Genomic DNA, 24557 nt, shown 5'->3' on the forward strand with positions numbered 1-24557 from the left:
GACCTAGCCCAAGCTTCTCCCAATTTCTGACTTTTTTCTCAGACACCGGGGTCCTAGAGGTTCCGGATCCGTCAAGAACATGGGAAAAAGAATGCGCCTCTTGCGTTTGATTGACAAGGGCCGCGAGCCAATCTGAGTGGAGGCAAGGAAGCCGCTGGGAGGTCCAATGGGCCGTGGGGGGCGGGAGAAGCAGGCCAATTATCTTCGGGAAGGGGGCGGAGTCTTGCCCGTGATTGGCTGAGAGGCGGCCGGAGGGAGGGCGGGGGTAACTCAAGGCCTGCTTGATACGTCCGCCATTTTGGGCGCTTCGCTGATGGTGTCGGTGAGCCCTTTTCCCGCCTGAGCGTGACTAGCTGCGGGTCGTGGGCGCCTCCAGGTAACTCGGGGGAGGGGGCGGCGGCGCGGGGTGCGTGGGCCGCGCGGGCGGGCGGCCGACCGACGGGGGCGGTGGTCGGGTCCGGGTGGCGTGGGGAGGGAGCGTCCCGGCCCCTCTCCCCTCCCCCCCGGAATCGGCTGCTTTGGCGGCCCGGGAGGCGGCGTCCAGTCCTGGCCGGGACCGAGTCGCCAGCTCCTGTCAGCCTGACCGCGCGTTGGCAGCCGGCCGAGCCGCCGGCGAACTTTGGACGCCGAAGTGACTGTCGGGCTTGGCTAGGCGGGAGCCCGGGCGAGGCGAGGAGCACCCTAGCCAAGTCGGGGGTCCGGGACGAGCTCCCAGGCTCCCGCCCCGGGGCCTTGCCAGCGACTTCTCGGGATCTCCCGGAGCTTGTCAACTTGTCGGAGACCTTCGCGAACGCCTTTGTTGGACTCGTCCTCGGAGGAACAAGTTTTGTGGGTTTCTGGGCATTAGCCACAGAGTCATCGGAATACACAAAACCCAGTTCCGAGTCTCCCGGGGCCATCGCGGTGAATCCTCAGCCTCCGCCGTTGGATCTCTTATACCCAGACGGGGGCACTTGAGACTCCTTGGTGTTTTGGAGTTGGGGTGAGGGCTTATCTTTGTGGCTTCAAGTACTTTTCTGTTAAAGAAGCTCGGTTCACTGTTAACTGAGAGGTTTTTTTCCTCCCAATCCCGTTGCCTTTTCTTAGAACTTGGACTTGAAGTTGTAGGTGGGACAGAATGAGTGGTCTGATTAGTTCCTTGCCTGGACTTTTCTACTGCATGACCTACTGTTATTTCCCCCTACCTGATGTAGACACTTTAGGATGGGTCAGAGCTTTGTTTATGTTTTGCTTTCTGGGGCGGGAAGAGGGGCATTTAGATAGGTTTCCTTCCATCACAGCACTTGTTAATATGGATACTGTTTCACTTTCTTAAGTGAAGTTTACTTTGGTTTTTGTCCTCAAGGTCATGTTGCAGATGAGGCAGCCAGTGAGAAAGGGACTTCAGATTTCCTACCGCTAAAATATGCCTTGAAGTAGCAGGATGTAAGATCCCTGTATCAATGGTGGTTGAACTTTCTTTTGGGCCATTTGCCACTTTCTAGCCTTGTGACCTTGGGCAAATTACTCATCTTTGCTGCCCCTGTGACCTGGGAAAACAACTCTGTTTCATAAGTTTGTCCCAGCAGATGTACACGTTAGAGTACATCTGAGTAACTGAGTAAGTTAACACAAAGCAGCTAAAACCATGCTTGGCACATAGGATCAGTTCAGTAGTGATCATAATTATCAAATTCAACTCGATCTTTTATTTTATTTTTGAGACAGGGTCTCACTATGTAGCCAGAGATCTTTACTGCTTATGCCTCTTGAGTAATGGTATTAAAGTCATGCACCACTACACCTGGCTCATTATTTTGGGTTTATTTTTGAGATGATAGGGTCTCCTGTAGCTTAAGATGTTCTTGACCTTTCTATTCAGCTAAGGATGGCCTTAAATTTTTGATCTTCCTGCCTCTACCTCACAAGCACTATGAGTAGAGTTATGTACCACCACACCTAGTTAACTTTTAAATGTTTAGGTACAATTAGGAAAGCCATGTGTTTAAGGATCAGGTGGGCTGAAAAAAAATGAACTGGAAGTTATTTTAATTTTTCTGTGAGAAGAGGTTGAAAATTCATGAAATCACCTACATGTGCTAGAGCGACGAGTCATGACATTTGAGAGTGTTTTGTCTAAACCAGTACTTACATATAGAAAATACCCCAGGAGCTTAAACAGCACTGTTGCTCTGCTGCTTCTAGGTACTGCTTCTTTGTGGTTACCCCAAATCAATAACTTGATTTCTTAGGTTTCTCGTCATTGTTACTGCAATTGGAACTACAGTCTTGAGAGCTTCAGCAAAGGTTAAACATACCTAATGTCTAAAGGTTATGAAACCTGATGGCTTTTTAGCATCAGACTTTGAGATTGTGTAGCAGTTTGTATTAGGGATGTCAACCTGGTAAAGTCTGCCAACACTCCAAATCTGAAACTGAAATTGTAGTCCCAACCACTTTGGAGTAGCTGTTTTGTGTGGGTGCTTTGGGACCCATTCCGCACTTTACTGTGTTTGCCTAGAGAGTCTAGAAAATTTAACCAAGTGTCTTTCACTCATTCAGTCATACCTGAAATCAGCTTTTTTTTTTTTTTTTTTTTTTTTTTTTTTTTTGGTTTTTTGAGACAGGGTTTCTCTGTGTAGCTTTGCGCCTTTTCCTGGGACTCACTTGGTAGCCCAGGCTGGCCTCGAACTCACAGAGATCCGCCTGGCTCTGCCTCCCGAGTGCTGGGATTAAAGGCGTGCGCCACCACCGCCCGGCTGAAATCAGCTTTTTAATGTCTGCCTTGTGCCTTCTTCATGGTACTTGAAAATAGGCTTGTCTTCTTGGTGATAGTTGCTTGTGACTTGGATTGGCTTATGCACTGGGGAAGAGTGTTTTGATAAACTCAATCTTAAGTAGACTTGAATACACTGATTGCTTTAATAGACTTAAGCTTTTGTGTATTGTATATCAACCCCCTCCCCAACTGCACTTAATCAAAAAACAACCAGCCATAAACCACATAAACAAAAGGAGCTTTGCTGGTTTGCAGTAATTGAGTGTTTAGTGTAGTCTATAGTTATTCAGAAAATGGAGAGCACTGAAATTCGTACTTCAAGTGAGGTTTGCTTAGCTGCTTTAAGATGAGTCTTGGTCAGTTCCCTATAGAAAAATGTGCTGTTACAAGTAAACATGTCTTCTTTAGAACAGTATTTGTCAGGGGTGCAAGTGCATTACATTTAGTTTCACACCACACTTGGTTTTTAAATTTACTCTAAGTGAGGGTCCTTTCAGGAAGCATTCCTTTTGGCTTATTAACACCTCCAGTGTGCTGTAGAGAGTAGAGGTCAAGGCTACTGTTAAACCTCCTGTGGTACACAGATTATCCTAAACCCACCTCCCTTCCCACCCTCCTGCCAGTATCCAACCCTAAATATCAGTGGTGCTGACATCATGATAGATTAACATATAACAATCATTTGGGATATTTTAAAACCATGGATGTTGGACTTCACCTCTGGAAATTTGTGGTGGAGTTGAGACTGATTTTTTTATTTCTTTTTTTTTGTTTTTTTTTTTTGGTTTTTCAAGACAGGGTTTCTCTGTGTAGCTTTGCGCCTTTCCTGGGACTCACTTGGTAGCCCAGACTGGTCTCGAACTCACAGAGATCCGCCTGGCTCTGCCTCCCGAGTGCTGGGATTAAAGGCGTGCGCCACCACTGCCCGGCTTTGTTTTGTTTTTTGAGACAGAGTTTCTCTGTGTAGCCCTGGCTGTTCTGGAACTTGATCTGTACACCAGGCTGGCCTCGAACTCACAGATCCACCTGCCTCTGCCTCCCGAGTGCTGGAATTAAAGACGTGCACCACCGCTGCCCGTGTGAGACTATTCATTTAATAAATCATTATGTATGTGTGAGCTCTCATGTGTGTAATTGTAGGTGCACATATACTGCAGCACACATGGTGCCAGAGGCCAGCTTGTGCAGGTCAGGTCTTTCCTTCTGTCATGTGAGTCCCAGGGATCAGACTCAGGTCACCAGGCTTTTGACAAGCACCCTTAACCACTGGGCCATCTTGCATGCTCGAGAATGTACCTTCAGAAACCTCCTAGACGGAACTGGAGTGCCACTGCCTTTTAGAACCTACACTGTTGTAGAGTGGAGATTCAAGGGCTGAATTCCAGGACCTTGGTGGGCTAGGAGTTGTGTCTGTACCTGGATCCTGCATGCCTGGTTGGTTAGTGGCAGGAAGACAAGCTGTGTATCATGTCATATGCCTGAAGATTTAGCTTTGAAATAATATATTTTGCAAATGCAACTTTGAAACTTTCCCCTTTACCTCATGAAAATACATTGTCATATTGAGCTTGAAACTTAGCAAGTTAGGATATGCCCAAGTTAGGATTTGTTCCAATGCATACATACCACTCTGAATTTTATTATTATTAAAAAAATCTTTTACCATCATCTTGTTTTTGTTTTTGTTTTTTTTCCAAGACAGGGTTTCTCTGTGTAATTTTGGAACCTGTCCTGGCTCTTGCTTTGTAGACCAGGCTGGCCTCGAACTCGCAAAGATCCGCCTGGCTCTGCCTCCCAAGTGCTGGGATTAAAGGCGTGTGCCACCACCACTTGGCACCATCATCTTGTTGACCAACTGTCAGTTTTGTTTTTAGATCTCAACCCCCACCCCTTTCTTTTTTTAAAATGAAAGCCTTTCCCCAGAGAGTTAGCCCTGGGTCAGTTTATCCAGTTCTGTCCTTTGAGGGTAGAGTGGAGGGAGCATATGGTATGCTCTTCTTTTAGTGCCCATGCTCAGTTGGAAAGGAATTGTCTGTGTCCTGGACTCTGATGCAGGTGGAGGAATGTCTTTCTTCCTGGAGAGATATGTTGTCGTGGTAAAGGGAGGAACAGAGGTCTTTGCCTGTACTTAAAGTTGGTGTGATGTGAGTGGTTAAATTGAGGAGCGTTAGGAAAACTATAAATTCAGCACTAAATGGTACTATCTGCACACATTATAAGATAGGAGTCATGGAGATGCTTTCTGACTGACTTCTGTCCAGAACCTCAGCCTGTGATTGTAGTTGTGCTAAGGACTGCAGTCAGGCCACCTACAACACTTAACAACCACTGTACTGTTCCCATCATCTATTACCACCCCACTCCCTGTTTAGAGACAGGGTCTTACCATGTAGCCCAGGCTAGCATTGAATTTGTCATCCTCCTGTCTCTACCTTCCAGGTGCTAAGAATATAGTGGTGAGCCACCATGTCTACCTCCATCTACTTATAATCTTCCTAAATTATTTTTAGATTTATTTTATTTTATGCATGAGTGTTTGCCTGCGTGTATGTGTGTGTACCATGTGCATGCTATGCCTGCAGAGGCCATTGGATCCCTTAGTTACAGGCATTTGTGAGCAACTATGTGAGTGTTGGGAACTAAACCCAGGTCATCTAAAAGAAAGTCGTAAATGCTCTTAACCACTGAGCCATCTCTCCAGCCCGCAGTCTTTCATACGTTTTTTGATCAGCAGCTGTACTAATTGAATGTGTCCTTTGTCAGAAATGTATTAGGGATTCATTGATGAACAGCCCTTAAGGACCTGCAGTCTAGAGTTGGCAATTACAAAGAGAGTTAAAAAGCTTGTTAGTATTATATACTGAGCCCTCTGTATCCTTGGGCTCCTTATCTGTGGGTTCACACAGCATGGATTGAATGTATTAAATTCCAGAAAGGTCTAAAAAGCCAAATTTGAATTTGTCACAGGTATAGAGCACTTCACTGAGTCCCTGTAATAAATGTGAATGTGGATATGCTCTGCTGTGGTCACTAGACACTTCACAGATTTTCAGTGTCTGCCACTTTAGTGCTTTGAATGCTGCTTTTGTGGCTTGTGTCCTAGCTTTTGGATGGTTGCTGGTCGGGTCTGCATCTGTATTGAACATGCAGAGGACATCATTTTTTCCTTCATTTCTTCATTTAATTAATCTAGAGAGGTTTTAAAGATGCAGAAAGTGTCCCAGCAATGTATTGTAGATGGAAGGTTTCTCAGGTCTTGCCCGGGCCGCAGTCCCCGGACCCGAGGGCCCTCAGCCACTTATAAAATTCAGAGGCTTAATATTATTTACAAACTGTATGGCTTATGGCTTAAGTTTCTTGCTAACTAGCCCTTTCATCTTAAATTAACCCATTTCTATTAATCTATGTTGTGCCACATGGCCGTGGTGTTACCCATCTGCTGACATCTTGTTTCTCCTTCGGTGGCAGCTGGGGTCTCTGTCCTCTCCTTTCTTTTCTCGTATATCAGCTTGGATTTCCCACCTGCCTCTAAGCTGCCTTGCCATAGGCCAGTGCAGCTTTATTTATCAACCAATCATAGCAACACATACAGCATACAGAAAGACATCTTCCCCCCCCCCCCCCCCCCCCCCCAATAAGGTCTAGGTATAAGCCTGCTGTTGGTTGACTGGCTTACTTGTTTAACTTTGGATACCTGAGGTTGCCAGAAGTCTTATAAACAAGCAAATGGACCTGGTGGTATAGGTTTGTACCCAGCTACCAGGGAAGTTGAGGTAGGAAGATAGCAAGTTCAAAGCCTGCCTGGACAATTTACCAAGACTATCTTAAATTGGGGGGTGGGAGTGGTTCAGTAGTTTAGAGCATTGGCTGCCCTTGCAGAGGGCCTGGGTTCCGTTCCTAGCACCCACAACTATTTTTTAACTCCAGTTGGAGATCCTGTGTCTTCTTTTGACCTCTACAGGCACATATACACATAAAGTAAATATTTAAAAAGGACTGTTGCCTAGCATGCTCTTGGCCCTAGGTTTGAGTCCCCAGTGCTACCAAGAAAAAATAAAAATGTTACATTTTTGTTTCTCAAAATTGTTACTTTGATAGGTCTCCTTGATTTGGGTGGCTTAAAAAGGACCACTGGCCCTTCCATGCTGGTGAAGCAAGCTGTGTGATGACAAGATGGGTACTTCGTGCTCGAAACACTCAACTCCCTGCTTCCAGACCCATCCAGTCTTCCCTAGATTCTGTATGTTGTTTCTCCCCCTCTGTCTCTCTGTCTCTGTTATTGTCCCCTCTCCCCCATTTTGATACAGGGACTTGTGCTGTGGCCCAGGTTAGCCTTAAAGTTGATAAAGTTAAAGGCTCCTGCCCCAGCTTGCCAAATTCCTATAGGTTCTTGCTAATAAACACCTTGAGCACGGTCCTTGTAATGGGATCCAGTGGGGTGGCTCAGTGGTAAAAGCACTTGCTGACAAGCCTCATCCTGAGTTTGCTCTTCAGGACTCACAGTGGAAGGAAAAAAACTAACTGCAGCAAGTTGTCCTCTTACCTCCAAACACATGCTTGGCACCTTACTTGTCTCTCCCCCTTACACAACAAAGAAAGAAAATGTAAGAGGAGTTTTCTTCTTCTTCTTCTTCTTCTTCTTCTTCTTCTTCTTCTTCTTCTTCTTCTTCTTCCTTTTTTTTTTTTTAAACATTTTTAGGTTTTTTTTTTTTTTGTTGGTGGTGGTGTTTAAAATACTTTTTTTGGGAGTGGAGCGGGGGAGACAAGGTTTCTCTCTGGCTGTCCTGGAACTCATTCTGTAGACTATTGGCCTCGAAGTTTAAAATGCTTTCATTGATCTGTAGTAATTACCAAAAACTAGGCTAAGGAGCAGCTTATTTAAGCTTAATACACTTTTTAACTCAAGCACAAATGCCAGATAGCTCACTACTATAGCATTGCTCTTTTCTATGAACTTCACGAACCTAGCCTCATCTTCGAATTTTGGCTCTTCTGAACTTTTCCCTATTTACTCTGGGATTTCTGTCAGTTTTCTGTTCTAGGTGTAATCCCCTGTTTTCAGCAATCTGGTAGGTAATGGCTCTCTTTGAATTTTGATCGTTGAGATCCTTTTCTTCAGCGCTGTTTTCTTCTCTTCAACTTTGGCCTTTTCATTTCCTTACAGCGTTAGTGCAGCGTCATCAGAACCAGGATCATCAGATAGATCAGCAGCAGCAGCAGCAGCAGTCTGTAAAATGGACTTTGGCTTGGTTTTGGTTATTTTTGCTCTTGGATGCAGTTCTTTGTTTACAGCAACATGTGAGTAGGTGACGGATTTCAGAGGACAGTTGTTGCCACAAGTGTCAGGTTGATCCACAACTGATAGGTTGTTGATCAGATTTCTGTAGATAACAAGCCTTTCTATGACAAAAGTCCTGTGAAGGGACTTTCCTGGCTTCCAAGATGAAATAACTTACGTTGGGACAGTAGTTGAAGTAGAGGTTATCCTTCATCATCAGGTATCCGCTTCCTTCTCCAGATGGAAGGGTCCCTTTCTCCACAACTGTTACAGTGGCTCTAACACATCCTTCACTTCTGTCCACTTGCCTTTCAGGCCTTTTGTCAGCTCCGAGAGCTCTGGTAATTCTTTTCTCAGCAGTTTTAGCTTCTCTTTCACCGAGACTTTAGTCAAGTCCTTTACGATCTGGGTCTCAGCTTCATCTACCTGGGGCACCAAAATCATCCTCTGGCAGGACTCGGGCTGTGCGCTGCTGAATTACCTTCCCCTCTTTCCTCTTTCTCAACTTTTGCTCATTCTGATGGTGTCAGGATTTGGAGCCATAGTCTAGAAATATGGAATACTTCACAGGGGCCAGAATGGTTACTGTATTGTTCCAGTTTTAGTATATGTGCTGCCAAAGCAAGCACCCTTGGTCAGTTTTTAAGAAAGTCCTTTCCCGGGCTTTAGAGATGGCTCAGCAGTTAAGAGCACTGGTTGCTCTCCCAGAGGACCCAGGTTCAATTCCCAGCACCCACGTGGCAGCTCACAACTGTAACTCCAAGATCTGATACTCTCACACAGAAATGCATGCAGGCAAATACCAATGCATATAAAATAAAAATAAATAAATTATTTAAAAAAAAAGTCCTTTCCCTTTTGCTGGAAAGGGAGATAGTTACCAGTTAGAACAGTGATCAGTGTACTTCAGGTTTTGAGAGCTTAGAGACTGACATCTGGGTACTAGTTGGAGTGGTGATTAAGAGAGCAATTGAGTAAGCATGTAGAGGCTTCTACTTTATGCTTTAACTGGGACATCTGTATATCATGAGCTTGGCAGAGCTGGATTTGCCCCAGTGGAGGCTTTTGATTACTTACACCTTACAGCTAGCTGGTGCTGACTTTTTTTAAGAGTGCTTAGTGCTCTTGGTCTTGGGCAGAAGGCCAAGCAGCAATTAGGTGTTTCTTGAAGATAACATATTCTGGACTAAAATACTTTTTATTCATTTAGGCAGGATCTTGCTGTGAAGCCCATGCTGGCCTCAAACTTGTAACACTCTTGCCTTAGCCTCTTAAGTAGCTGAGTTACAGGCCTTTCTGATTGATGTAATCAGGTGGTTTCAGCACCTATGCATTTGGCACCTGCCATGTGTTATAATATGCTGCTTTCTCATGCAGGACTTGACATTTGTCCTCAGTTGAGAATATATTGTCATCAAGAGTGCACAAGTCTTGAGTCTGGCACATGCAATTTTCCAGCTGTGACTCTAGTACTGGTCTTCTTCTCTGCTCTTTAGTCCCCTCCCTGTGAATGAATAGTGTTGACTTCAGTACAGTGCCTAAGTGTAGTCACACTTGTGTCCTTCTGGTCACTGTTCTTTCTGACAGTAGAGCTATGTACAGAAACAGCTCTTTGAGGCCAGTGAGAGCCCTAAGGGGAGATGTGTGCTCTTGTCAACCAGAGACTCTAGAGTTCTGACTGGTGGGCATTTTTGTTGAGGGAAATTTTGGAGTATTTAATTTTTTTCCCCTTAAATTATGATTGTTACATGCTTATTTTACATGTAGGTAAACATGCATATGAATGTAATATCCTTCCTCTAGCTGAAGTAGAGAACATAAATTTGAGGTTTTGGAGTGTGATTTCTTTCCTTTTGAGACAGGATTTCTCTGTAGCCCTGGTTGTCTTGGAACTCACCCTGTAGACCAGGCTGACCTTGAACTCATAGAAATCCACCTGCCTCTGCCTCCTGAGTGCTGGGATTAAAGGTATGCACCACTGTCACTTGTGAAGTATGATTTCTAAAACATTTATCTTTAAAATCCCTATTTTGGGGCTGGAGGGATGGCTCTTGGTTAAGGGTGTGTACTGCTCTTCCAGAGGACTGGAATTCCATTTCCAGCACCTGCAAGCAGGCAGCTCACCTGCAACTCCCATTCCAGGAGATTATGACACCTTCTTCTGATCTCTGCAGACACTGTACTCAAAGGCACAGACTACACAGGCACACACATACAAATAAAAAACTAAAATTGAAAAACTCTTTTTTTTTTTTTTGGTTTTTCGAGACAGGGTTTCTCTGTGTAGCTTTGCGCCTTTTTCCTGGAACTCACTTGGTAGCCCAGGCTGGCCTCGAACTCACAGAGATCCGCCTGGCTCTGCCTCCCGAGTGCTGGGATTAAAGGCGTGCGCCACCACCGCCCGGCGAAAAACTCTTTCTTACTAGCTCTCAGAACCATATAAACACAGCTCTGTATGTTTTTCTTTTAAGACAGTGTTTCTCTATGTAGCCATGGCTGTCTTGGAACTCACTTTGTAGACCAGGCTGGCCTTGAACTCACAGAGATCCGCCTGTCTGCCTCTCAAGTGCTGGTATTAAAGGTGTGCGCCACCACCGCCCTGCTGAGCTGTATACTTTTCAACATGGTGTGGATAAGCACGTGTGTCTTGAAGGATTGGTCCATGTCGGCAGATGATGATGCAGTTTTTGGCTTTTATACTCATTTTCTTTACAAATTTTACATTAGGATCTCATAGTTCTGTTTTTCTATAAAGGGTCAGTTGGCAAGTATTTTACTTTCTGCAGCTCCTCAGCTGTTGTGTATGAAAACATCCCTAGTCAAAAATGTGTCTAGCAAAGGTGGCTGTATGCCTGCAGAGTTTTGCTTTGAAGATAAGTGGTGGGCTAGGTTACCCATTCACATCTAGTTTTTGTTTTAAGTTCATTCAGAGTCTGTGTATCATGATGGATACAAATAAGAAAAATTAGAACTGAAAGTTATACTGGCACTAGCCAGTTTCAGAAAGTATTGTCACTACCTTTGGTCCCGTGTGACCTCTCTGACCACCTTCTTCTTCTCTCTGACCTTCTCAAGGCATTTTATTCCTTTACTTCTGTGTTGCCATCTGTGAATGTCTCCTAAAATAATGTGATGTAATTTTTGCATGTCAGTAAACTGTATAAATTGAATCTTTTATTCTATGAAGTCTCTTTTTTAACATTGTTCTCAAGATCCGTTTTGTTTTCCTAATGCTTAAGTACTTCCTGTCTTAGTAATGAGCAGAGCAGAACCATGTTCCTATCCTCATGCAGTGCACGATTTTAGTGTCAGGAAGACAGTTACAGATAGTAAATGGTATAGTAGCCATCTGGATACTGATAGGAGCCAGCAAAAGAGGAAAAGGGTGGTCTGTTTTCAGACTGAAAGGCAGTGTGCTCAGATTAGGGCTACCTGTGAAGGGCCTTTTGCCTAGAAGGTGAAAGGTCAAGGCAAGAGGCCATGGTATGTGGGAGCATTATTATATGTAGGTAGAGAGTCCAGCATACATGAAGTGCTATGAAGTGGGATGTGCCTGTTGCATTAGTAGGTCTGTTTTGAGCCAGAGGTATGACATGGTCTGGTTTCTGAAAGGTCCCCCCACTGCAGCTAAGTTAAGAATAGCTGTCCCTGTGCAGCTGGCAGGAGAGGCTTTAGAAGGTGATGGCAGTGATCCAGTAAAGCAGTCATGGCAGCTTGGGCTGAAGGGGACCAGGAGTGGTATTGAGAAGTGATTGGAGTCTGGATCCTTCTTGGAGCGAGAGCAGATGCGATTTGCTGGCCAACTGGATATGGGTGTAAGAGAAGTAAAAGATGACAGTAGGGACTTTTGCTTACTGCAGGAAGAGAAAGACTGCAGGAACAGGTTGTAAAGGCTACATCAGGAGGTGAATTTGGGCTTGTTCAGTTGGGACACTTTTAGAGAGCACACAGCATTTAGAGTTTAGAGGAGAGAAAGGGCATCAGTGTGAGGCCTCCGTGTTTAGATGGCATTGAGGGTATGTTGAACAAGTACACTGGAAGAAGGAACAAGGCAAGGTTGGTGACTGTGAAGGTGAGGGAAAATGCTGTTGTGAAGGCTGGTGGGGACCTGCCTTGAATGCTGAAGCTTTTAAGGTCAAGCATGATGAGAGCTTAAGATAACGCCTGGCTTTGGTGGCATAGAAGTTATGAGTGATCTTGATGAACGAGGAAGTGTGAGAAACCTGGATGGACAGAGGGTAGACAGTGCTCTCTCTTGGGGACTTGTCTGGGGTAGAAAGCATGGATGAGTAAGAGTTTACTGAAATGTGTAAATTAGGGCATTGGTGAGCCTTAGGTGCTTTAGTGTGTGAATTAGTTAACGTTTCTATTGATGTGATAAAACAACATAACCAAGGCAACTTAGAAGGAAGAGTTTATTTGGGGCTTCCAGTTTCTGGAATAGGAGTCCATTACCATTGTGATGGGAAGCATGGCCACAGACAGGCAGGCATGGCACTAGCAGTAGCTGAGAGCTCATATCCAGATCCATACACAGAAAGCACATTGTGAATGGCTGGAGTCTTTTTGAAACCTCAAAACATACCTCCTCCAAAGCCACACCTACTTTTTCCTAAACAGTTCCACCAACTGGGGACCAAGTGTTCAAACACTTAGCCTGTGGGGACCCATTCTCAATCAGACAACCAGTGTGCCTGAAGTGCTACTGTGCAAGAGAAACAATTTGGTGAAGCAGGAGAGTCAGCACTCTCTGCAGGCCCATCCCATCCCCAAGTCTTGGGCAGGCAGCACTGGGCTGTGTTTACATGGAGAGCAGGCCCTCTTTGCTCCTCGTTGGTGGGAGAGGGTAGAGTGGAATGGGGGTGGGGTGGACAATGAGAGCATATGGATATTTTCTTTAAGGTCCTATTCTCCCCAGGGAAAGGGAAGTGAGAATGAGTTGGTAGGTAGGGTGTGAAGAGAGGTGAAAGGATGAAGTTGGAATGTGAACAGTGGCTTCTGTGGGGGGGTGTCTGCATTGAGAGGTGACAGCACAGTGCTTCCTTAACAGGGGTTGTGGACTACAGAGGCAGGGGTGATTACTGCCATTAGAGCTAAGGAAGGCAGCTAGTGACGGGTGGCCACAGACATGCACAGCTGAAGTTCATTCCACTTTGCCCGTGTTATGTTTTCGATTGAATGTATTGCATTTTATTCTTTGTTCTGTTGTCGGAAAATAGGATTGTTTCCAGTAAGAGAAAGTTGCTGTCAACAGTTTTGACAAAATTGCAAAAGCATGTCTCTGGGGCACAGACTGGAGAGTTGAGACTGTTGGGACATGTCCAGCTTCAATTTTGGGAGGTAATGCAAACCATTTTCAAATGGTCCTTGCTGGTTCTTTGGATTGTCAGACCATTTTATATTTACCCGTTTGGTGAGCTACATTTCAGGGGTCTTAAAAATAACAGCTCCAAACCAAAAACATTAGCTTAGTATGCTAGCAGGTAGAAGTAGGAGGATTAAGCATGTTCAAGATCATTATTCACTTCTCATTGAGTTCAAGACCAACCAGTCTGGGCTATGTGAAACCTGATCTTTTTTTAAAATTTTTTTTTTAGATTTTTTTATTTATTATCTATACAGCATGTATGACTGCAGGCCAGAAGAGGGCACCAGATCTCATTACAGATGGTTGTGAACCACCGTGTGGTTGCTGGGAATTGAACGCAGGACCTCTGGAAGAGCAGTCAGTGCTCTTAACCTCTGAGCCTCCAGCCCCCTGTGAAACCTGATCTTACAAACAATGCAAAATACAATATTATCTAAACTATATAATTTAATAGACTTTAATATCCCACAGAATTGTATAATAATCACCAGTCTAAATTAAGACTGTTTTCATTATCTCCTATGTGGTCTGTACATTCATGTGAGTAGTTGTATATAATCTTTTGTGACTCGCTTCTTCATTTAGCATGTATTGAGGTTCTCTCATGTTTTATTATGTATCAGAACTGGTACTTTCTTTTTCATGTGTGTGTGTGTGTGTGTGTGTGTGTGTGTGTGTGTGTGTGTGAGAGAGAGAGAGAGAGAGAGAGAGAGAGAGAGAGAGAGAGAGAGAGAGAGAGAGAGAGAGAGAGAGAGAGAGATGTATGTATGTGTGTGTTTGTGAGAGAGAGAGAGAAGGCCGGAGGTTTTACTTTGGCTGTCTTTCTCAATTGCTTCCCCACCTTGTATTATGAGACAGTCTTCACTGAGTCTGTAGCTTACTATACTAACTGGCCTGCCAACCCCAGGGATCTTCCTGTCTACCTCTCTAGCTGTGGGATAATAGGTACTTGCTGGGGATTTGAACTTGGGTCCTGGTACTTGTATGGTAAGCAGTTCACTATTTGAGCCATCTCCCAGCCCTGTATTTCCTTTGATCTTCTATTAAGTCTGTTGTATGGACAGTGTATCATTTCGATTTTGGGGCTTTTAGAACTACTACTTCTACAGGTCAGTGGAACTTGACTTTTTGTGGTTGAGACAGGTCTCCTTGTGTAGTTTAAAATAGCCTAAAACTGGATCCTCCTTCCTCAGCCTCCTGAGTAATGGAATTGTAGGCTCCTGCCAAAACTAGCTTCTGTTGGTGCAGGGTGAGCTGCTGCGCCAACATACTCAGTTTTCTATGCTCTTTCTTCTGTGTTTTTATCTGTGTCACCGTCTGGTTATTTTTTTCAGTTTCATCTTTGTTCTTTTTTTTTCTTTTTCTTTTTTTTTGGTTTTTTGAGACAGGGTTTCTCTGTGTAGCTTTGCGCCTTTCCTGGGACTCACTTGGTAGCCCAGGCTGGCCTCGAACTCACAGAGATCCGCCTGGCTCTGCCTCCCGAGTGCTGGGATTAAAGGCCTGCGCCACCACCGCCCGGCCCATCTTTGTTCTTAATGATCCAGCTTAGTCCATCCTGAATTTCATTCATTGACTAACTTGAATTTCCTTTTTTCTTTTCTTTTCTTTTTGGTTTTTTGAGACAGGGTTTCCTTGTGTAGCCCTGACCAACCTGAAGCTTGTTCTGTAGACCAGGCTGGCCTCGAACTCAGAGATGTACCTGCCTCTGCTTCCTGAGTGCTGGGATTAAAGGCGTGTGCCACCACGCCTTGCACAACTTTTTTTTTTTGGCTGACTTGAATTTCTTTCACCCCTGCTGCACCCTGTGCTGGAAAATAGCTTGGGTCCTCCTCTTTCTGTCCCTCATAAAGACTCCAGGGCTGAGCTGTATCCCCAACCTTCATCATGGTTTTTAATAAATTCTCTTCAGTTCTTCAAGTCTGTTGGTTCTTTATTGGGAGTCTCCTCCCTCAGTGTAGATCTATAACATGATGTTTCAGCCATGTTTCCATATGCTATGTATTTGGTAGGTAAGAAAGAATGCCAGCTGCTTTGCAATCTTTGGGTCTTCACTGGGCCCTCAGCACTTTTCCACTGATGGGCTGTAGACAAGCCTGTAGGGCATTTTCTTAATTAGTAACTGATGAGGGAGGGCCCGACCTATTGTGGGTAGTGCCATTCTTGGGATGTTGGTCCTGGATTCTAAAAGAAGGCTGAAGCCAGACCGTGGTGGCACATACCTTTAATTCCAGCACTTGGGAGCAGAGGCAGAGGGAGTTCCAGGACAGCTCGGGCTACACAGAGAAACCCTGCCTCGAAAAAAACCAACAAAACAAAGCAAAACAAAACAATTCAATCTGTGTGTGACTCTGACCATGTACAGAACACCAGAACACTCCAGAGAAGGGCTGTGCATACAGCTCGAATAAGACATGAGGCAGGTCTTTATGAGGGACAGAAAGAGGAGTCCTGCTTTTCCCAACAGATGACAAGGATGGATGGTCCTCTCACTCTCCTTTCATTTATTTGTGTGTATGTGTATCTGTTTGTGGAGGTTGCTATCCACACACAGATTGGGGTCTTTACCCAGGTGCTGTCTACCATGTTATTTATTTATTTACTTATTTATTTTTGGTTTGTTTTTTTTTTGAGACAGGGTCTCACTTTATAGCTCTGGCTGGTATCTTTTTTTTTCTTTTCTTGACAGGGCGTTATTTTGTACCTCTGGCTGGCTTTGAACTCAAAGAAATCCACCTGCCTCTGTCTCTTGAGTGCTGGTATTAAAGATGTGCGTCACCAAGCCTGGCCACCATGCTTTTTTTTTTTTGAGATAGGATTTCTTTGGCTTGGATCTTGCCAGTTAAGCTGAACTGACTGACTAGTGAGCTGCAGAGATCCCTGTCTCCACTTCCGTTTATAGGCACATTCGACCACATCTAGCTTTTATGATACATGGGTGCTCTATCATACTCAGCCTCATGCTTGTGTAGCAAGGACTTTACCAACAGAACTATCTCCCTAGTTATGGTTTTTAAAGTAAAGTTTTGTAGTTTCTATACAAAATCATATTTATTTCTTTCCATTAATAGGTTTTCTCCTTACCCCCTCCTTGACTAACAAATTTTAAAAAGATAATCTGGAACAAAAGTGGTACCAGAGCTAGTGATGGAGCTTATTTGTGACATTGCAGTGGCAGGCTCTATGCATTCTAGTGCTGGCCTCTTTCCACTGTTGGCTCCTTTTCCAGGGCCTTGATCCTAGCAGGAGCAATGCTGTGAGTCACAGATGGCAGCAGGAGGAACCTCGATCCTGTTCTGGTCATTTTCTTATCCTTTTGTGTCCACTTCCAGAGTGTCAGGAGGTGTACAGCACCTTGCCTGCCTGGTATTTCTTTGTAATGTTTTTGTTTTTTGAGACATGGTTTCTCTGTGTAGTCCTGGAATTCACCAGGCTGGCCTCAAATTCACAGAGATCTGCCTGTCTCTGCTTCCTGAGGGCTGGGATTAAAGGTGTGCACCACCACTGCTGGCTCTTCTTAGTTTTCAGAGTTTCCTTTCTCCTGCTGACATTTCATTCTGCTCCTGCATGCTGTCTACCATTTTCTACTAAATCCCTAGCAAATTAATCATGGACTTAACGTTTTTTCTGGTCTTTTAATTTCATCATTCTTTTGATGCTTGACTGTAGTTCTAAGACAGGTTCAGTCCTGTCACTTTTTTTCTCTTCTCCCTTTTGTAGTATGCTCTGGGATTGTTTGTGTTGAAAGGTGGACATGATGTGCTGGGTAAAAGAACTTCACTGAATCTTGGGCCTTTATCAGTGTAAGTTATAGGGAACTGGGACTCATTCTGTAGTTCTTGGGACTAGGTCTTAGTTAGCTGGTTAGTCTGTATCCCTAGAAACACATTTCAGATGGCTCCTATCCCCATCCTCTGGCAGTTAGAGAGAGGGGTATTCACTCTCAGGACCTAGTCAAACCCCATTACAGTGACCCTTCAGGAGTTTTTAATCCTTACAGCTGTGCACTCCAGGCCTCGATAGTTCATATAGTTTTCTTTTTTTTTTTTTTTGTTTTTGTTTTTGGGGTTTTTTTTTTGTTTGTTTGTTTTGTTTTTGTTTTTGTTTTTGTTTTTCGAGACAGGGTTTCTCTGTGTAGTTTTGTGCCTTTCCTGGAACTCACCAGGCTGGCCTCGAACTCACAGAGATCCGCCTGCTTCATATATTTTTCATATTTGTTTACCTTTCTCTGCTGGTTAGTTGTGATCCTTTGTATCTGCTTTACTGCCTCTCCACTTTTCTGGGGAGCAGCAGTTTGCTCTGTGACCTCATTTTCTTATAGATGTAGGAGGAATTGTTTTCAGTTTCTTCAACTCTTCACTTACTGCTAGGAAGAGATTAAATACTTTGACATGTTCTGCAACCATCAGCACCATACAGCTCCAGAAGCCTCACCTTTCCAAGATGAAGCTCAGTGCTCAGAGGGCTCCTCATTCTCCTCTACTGCCACTAGCAGCAGCTCTGAGTGCCACATTTGAGTGGAATACAGTTGTGCTTTGTGACTGGCTTGAAGCCTCATTGCAGCATGGTTCATTTGCAGTGTAGCATATTTCAAAATGTATTTCCTTTTTAAGTGTGTTATATCCCATTGTATGTTTCTATACATTTGTTTATCCACTCATCTCTAATGAACACCACTTCATGAATGAGTGCCCTGTTCAGATCTGCAGAACAGCTTTAGTAGGTTTCTGTGTCACTGGTTTGCACTGAGCGGTTGTGCAAGCTTAGGAATGATCCTCTGAGGCAAGTGAGATGGCTTAGCAGATAACCCTGTGCACCATGTTTGAGAATTGGAGTTCTGTCATCAGATAGGAGAGAGCAAGCACCTGCAGGTTATCCTCTGAACTCTGTGTGTGCATGCATACATACCCCAAAATGTAAAATAAAAGAATATTTATAGAGATGCTCTGAGTTTGCTGGCCAGCTTGCTGTGAAAATATCACTCGTTTTTGTCTGTTTTTGTTTTGTTTTTGGTTTTTCGAGACAGGGTTTCTCTGTGTAGTTTTGGTACCTGTCCTGGATCTCACTCTGTAGACCAGGCTGACCTTGAACTCATAAAGATCCGCCTGGCACTGCCTCCCGAGTGCTGGGAGGTGTGCACCACCACCACCGCCTGGCTGTGTTTTTTTGTTTGTTTTGTTTGTTTGTTTTGTTTTTTGTTTTTAAATTCTGGCTCCTCTTGTATTTTATCCTTCTTCCACTCTTTCACTAAGAACACACTATAGACAGACAGACCCCCCTCAAAAAAAACAAATTCGGTGTCATGCACATTTATTATACTGTTGAGGTTGAATTGGTTCATTTCTTACAGTAAGTGTCTTCAACTATAAATGAATTCGTGGAAAATATTCAGTAAGTGCAAGCATGAGAAAGTATAAGAGCTGCCTGCACACGCAAGGTCGTGTAGAAAACGGCAACTGCCATGGTAGCTGCTCATGGAGTGTAAGGTTTGGTTCTGATGAGCTGGAAAGCAGCAACATGCAGGAAGGCAGTGGCATTCTGAATGCTGGCCTAGTGTCTTCCCAACTAACACTGAACCTTAGTCAGCATTGTGTGAAAATTGAAAAACCTAACTAGATTGTTGTGAAGCCCAAATGAAAGTGTTAGGATATGTTGGGTCAATAAAGCATGGTGCATGCCAGGTGTGGAGGCGCATGTTTTTTTTTTTGTTTTTTTTTTTTGGTTTTTCGAGACAGGGTTTCTCTGTGTAGCTTTGCGCCTCTCCTGGAACTCACTTGGTAGCCCAGGCTGGCCTCGAACTCACAGAGATCCGCCTGGCTCTGCCTCCCGAGTGCTGGGATTAAAGGCGTGCGCCACCACCGCCCGGCGAGGCGCATGTTTTTAATCCCAGCACTCCAGGCAGATCTCTGAGTCCCAGGCCAGTCAAGGCTGCACAGTGTGACTGTGTTTCAACGAACAAAAAGCGGAATGTAGATTCTCAAACTCTTCAGAAGCAGTGCTGGAAGACAGACTTACACCTGCTTAAAGCATGCTTTTTTCTGTTTTCAATGCGTTCATGGAGCTGAGCAGCTATGGTATGCCTGCAGAAACCTTATGTTCTGGAGTGACCCCCCCGCTCCCCCCCCCCCATCTTGAAGCAACCATTGGTAGCTGTGTCATGTGGTAGTTTATTTTTTAATTTATTTTTGTGTGCACACGAATGCGTGTGTGTCGCGTGCGTTTTTGCACATGTGCATCTTCTGTGTGTGGGTACTGTCAGAAGACAATGTTGGATTCCTTGGAATTGGATTTGGATTTGCAGGCAGTTGTTTGTCACCCATTGTGGGTGTTGGGAATTGAACTCAGGCTCAGATCCTCTGGAAGAACAGCAACTACTTTTAACCACTGAGCCATCATTTCTCCAGCCTCAAGGAAATTGAAATTGCACAAGTGAGGTCAAGCCTTTTTTTGAGTGTGAACACTTGGAAGCCAGAAGGACAACCTTTGGTATCATTTCTGTAGACAGTATCTCCTTTTTTTGTTTGTTTGTTTTTTTCCGCGATAGGGTTTTTCTGTGTAACAGCCCTGGCTGTCTTGGAACTTTCTTTGTAGACCACGCTTGCCTTGAACTTAGATATTTTATGCTTTGAATACCTAATCTTTAGTTTCTGAATCCTAATGAGAACTTCTATGTGAAAATTAGTAATACCGGGGCAGGGTGATTAATATTAAAGAAGTAAACAGTTCATATCTAAAGTGTGCTTCTGCCTCCCGAGTGCTGGGATTAAAGGTGTATGCCATCACTGCCTGGCTTTTTATTTTATTTATTTATTTATTTTTTTGGTAAGGGTTACTCACTAAGCCAGTCAGCCTAACAAGCCCCAGATAATCCTCCTGCCTCAGCCTCTTCAGACAGCGTCTGGCTCACAGATATTTCTTTATAAGTTCTTTGGTTGCCTATATAGCCTTGTTGATAAAGAGTGTATATGACCCGGTCTGTGGTGGCGCACGCCTTTAATCCCAGCACTCGGGAGGCAGAGCCAGGCGGATCTCTGTGAGTTCGAGGCCAGCCTGGGCTACCAAGTGAGTTCCAGGAGAGGCGCAAAGCTACACAGAGAAACCCTATCTCGAAAAATTAAAAAAAAAAAAAAAGTGTATATGAACTTTTGCTCTACAGAAAACTGTCTTTTTATTATCAGTTCTCCATCCACTGCTGTAATAATTACCCCCAACACAGCAACCCAAGACAGAAGGGAACATTAAGCATTGCAGCTCTGTGGGTCAGGAGCTTGGGGTGCAATTAAAGATACCTGCCACCACCACCTAGCTAGATTTGTTTTACCTGCATGAATGTTTTGCATTCCATGTGTGCAGTGCCTGCAGAGGCCAGAAGAGGGGGTTGGAGCCTCTGGAACGGTAGTTACAGTTAACTACCATGTGGATACTAGGAACTGAACCTGGGTCCTCTAGAAGAGCAGCCAGTGCTCTTAACTGCTGAGCCACCTCTCCAGCCCCAATTTGTCTGTTTAAAGGCCAAATGAACAACTTTCTGTCTTCTGTGGGGTGACAGTCCTGTCATTTTGGAAACTATACCCTCTTTGGTAGTATCGCATGGGCTCCAGCTCTTGATTACTAGATGGCCAAGTTTGCTATACTTATTTTCTGCTGAACTGCCTATTAGCATTGGCTCATTGAACTTTTTGAGTTGTGATCAATATTTGAGGGTTGATTTTTTTCAAAATTAGAAAATTCTTTTAAAGATTTTATACTTTGAATACCTAATTTTTAATTTCTGAATCCTAATGCGAACTTCTGTGTGAAAATTAGAAATACCAGGGGCAGGGTGATTAATATTAAAGAAGTAAACAGTTCATATCTAAAGTGTGTTCATGTCATAGTGTGTTCATATCCAAAGGCTAATTGTAAATGTTTCTGCTTGATTCCAATTTTAAGAATATCATTCATTTCGCCAGGTGTGTGTGAGGGGGTGGGAGGGCGGTGCCTTTAATCCCAGAGGCAGGTGGATCTCTGAGTTTGAGGCCAGCCTGGTCTACAGAGCAAGTTCCAGGACAATCAGGACTACACAGAGAAACCTTGTCTCAGAAAAACAAAACAAATAAAAGGTATATCATTCAACTAAGACATAATTAAAAATTTGTTGTTTAGCCTTTAATCAGAAGTTTTTTGTTTGTTTTAAATTTTACTGAAGACAGGATCTGACTCTGTAGCCCTGGCTGGCCTTAAACTCAGATGCACCTGCCTTGGCCTCCTGAGTCCTGGGATTAAAGGTGAGTGCTACCATTTCCCAGTATACTTTGTGTCTAGTTGAATGTACATAAATGATACCAATTTTGGTCATAATTCATCTGACAAATGTCTAATACCTGTCCTTTGTCAAGTCCAGTGTTTGCTATGCTTTAATCATACCTGGTTAAAGAAAGTGGCTCTGGGGCTGGCTGATGCTCTCAGTGTAACACTCAGGACCCTGTCTCAGGATGGCAGTCAGGCTATGTTTCCTAGGTGCTATATATGAAAAGAAAAGTGGGGAAGATACATACACAGCATACATCATATATATAGGTATGTGTGTATGGGGCAGTGTGTATGGGTCTTGCTCTGCCACTGCACTGTATCCCCAGCCATTTGAGTTTTGTGTTTGTGTTTAACTCAGTGTGTCCAAAATAGCTTTTGTTTGTTTGTCTGTTTGTTTATTTATTTATTTATTTATTTATTTATTTAAGAGACAGTTTCTCTGTGTACCCCTGGCCCTCAAACTCAGAGATCCACCTGCCTCTGCCTCTTGAGTGCTGGAATTAAATGTGTGTGCCATCACTGCCCAGCTGCAAAATATTACTGTAACATTTAACATTATTTTAACAAAATAAATAAGTTTTTTTTTTAACTTATGTTTTTATTTAATCTTGAAGCTATACTAGGGATTGAGCCTAAGGCTTCAGACATGCCAGGCAAGCACTCTGCCATGGAAGCATACCCTTGACCCCTTATTTGGTCTTTGAAGTCCATGGCATGTTTTTCATTCATACCATGTCTCCGTTCAAATGCATTGTAATTCAGATGCTCAGAAGCCTTATGTGGGTGTTACAGAGAAAGTGTAGATCACAGACTGTACACGTGAGTAGCAGGAAACTCTGATCAAGAAAGAACCTAAGTAAGAAGTAGAAGTGGCTGTGTTCATCTTCAAGGCAGTGGCAGAAGATTGAGAGGAGGGAGGGGTGAATGAGGTTATAAAGTTTAATGAACTGGATTGAAGGTGGGTGTGTGGCAGTAGGAGCCAAGTCTGCCTCTCACAACTGGAGGCATGTTTTAGTGAGCTGGGGAAGGCATAATGCAGAGAAGATTTGGTTGTATAGTGTGTGATGGAAAGCAGGGCCTTCTCTGCATGACTGCCTGTCACTAGTTTATGTGGTTGATGGTTTAGTTCACTGTGAAACCTTTATGGAAACTGTCTACTACTTGGGCACTGGTGTTTAAAGTACAGAGATGATCCCACCGGTTTAAGAATTGTATTTCTAGCCGGGCGGTGGTGGCGCACGCCTTTAATCCCAGCACTCGGGAGGCAGAGCCAGGCGGATCTCTGTGAGTTCGAGGCCAGCCTGGACTACCAAGTGAGTTCCAGGAAAGGCGCAAAGCTACACAGAGAAACCCTGTCTTGAAAAACCAAAAAAAAAAAAAAAAAAAAAAGAATTGTATTTCTAGAAGTACTTTAGTAACTGACTGCGTGTGGTGATGTGTGCTGGTAGGATGTGCTGAAGAGGTACAGGCAGCAGAGGCACGAGATAGTTAGAAACCAATGTCAGTGACTGCCCTCATTCCTCCAAGCTGGTTTGGGATCTCCTAAGCTTTGCTTCAGTCACCGAGGAAACTGACTAAAAGGTGAAGTTTTCTTCAGGATTGGTTAACCTGGAAGACTGATAGGGCATGTACACAGCCTGCACTTTCCAGGGCTACTGTGAGAGAGAAAGAATCATAGGAGCTCTCCAGGCAGAGAGCCTGAGGAGTAGTTGGGGAGAAGAAAACTTGCCGTCAGAGAGGTCAGCTGATGAGAACATTTTTCATTCCAATGTGGGGGTGTCTCCTGGTGAACTGCATTGAGAGCAGGTTAAAATGAGAACTGAAAGAGGGTAACTGGGGTGAACCCCACTAGAAGTTGACTGGTACAGATAGTACCAGAGTGTAATAATTGAAGAGGGAATGCTGTCAGATGCTATAAAAAATGAAAATACAAAGCACTAACCAACCTAGCCCAATAGAAATGGACAAAAAGATACTTGGCAGAAAAGTAAAGTGTAAATGGCTTTCAAAAATGTGAAAAATGGGGCCTGGAGAGATGGCTCCCTGGTTAAGAGTCTGTACTGTTCTATGTGTGTGTATATATATATATATATATATATATATATATATATATAGAGAGAGAGAGAGAGAGAGAGAGAGAGAGAGAGAGAGAGAGAGAAGACCCAAGGTTAGTTCCCAGCACTTGCATACAGCTCAAAACTGCCTGTAATTACAGTGCCAGTGAACCCAGTAGTTTCTTCTGGACTGTACAGGCACCTGCACTCAGGTGCAGACTCGGACACATCAAAAAAAGCGAACAATGATGTCCAGCCTTCCTCCATAGAGAAAAGAGCATGTTCGAGTGTTGATGGATGTGGGGGAACAGGCATTCATACAACAGTGGTGGTAGTGGTGGGGGTGTGACCTAACTAGAAGTGCATGTCCTGTTCTCCAGCAGTTCCATCCTGGGGAGCTTAGGCTTTTTTTTTTTTTTTTTGTAAAAGCAAAAGTTGAAAACTACATGGTCATTAGTGGCCTGCTTACATGGCATGAAGTCTATACAAGACAAACACTAATGGTTCAGGAAAGGATTTAGAGTGTTTTTGTTGTTGTTTTTTGTTTTTGTTTTGTTTTGTTTTGGTTTGTTGGTGGTGGTCGTATTTTTTCAAGACAGGGTTTCTCTGTGTAGCCCTGGCTGTCCTGGAACTCGATCTGTAGACCAGGCTGTCCTTGAACTCAGAGACCCACCTGCCTCTTCCTCCTGAGTGCTGGGATCAAAGGTGGGTGCGCCACCACTGTCTGGCGTAGAGGTTTTTTTGTTGTTGTTATTGTTTCTTTTCTTTTTTCTTTTCTTTTTTTTTTTTTTTTTTTTTAAATTAAGCTAT

General features: G+C 43.9%; 1 protein-coding gene and 1 pseudogene across 11 annotated transcripts in view; one reads left to right on the forward strand and one right to left on the reverse strand.

The window, feature by feature from the left end:
• The first annotated feature begins 263 nt into the window (after positions 1–263).
• Positions 264–24557, forward strand: part of Ppp6r3 (protein phosphatase 6 regulatory subunit 3) — a 132010-nt gene continuing 107716 nt past the window's right edge. For all 11 annotated transcript variants that reach the window (XM_052760042.1, XM_052760040.1, XM_052760043.1 and 8 more), the window contains exon 1: positions 264–376. The gene's annotated coding sequence lies outside the window, so the exon portion shown is untranslated. The remainder of the gene's footprint in view (positions 377–24557) is intronic.
• On the reverse strand, positions 7633–10700 carry LOC128123801 (something about silencing protein 10-like; annotated as a pseudogene).

This window comes from Peromyscus californicus, unplaced genomic scaffold (assembly GCF_007827085.1).
Source record: "Peromyscus californicus insignis strain IS unplaced genomic scaffold, ASM782708v3 Scaffold_4__1_contigs__length_199733344, whole genome shotgun sequence".
Taxonomy (NCBI): Eukaryota; Metazoa; Chordata; class Mammalia; order Rodentia; family Cricetidae; genus Peromyscus; species Peromyscus californicus.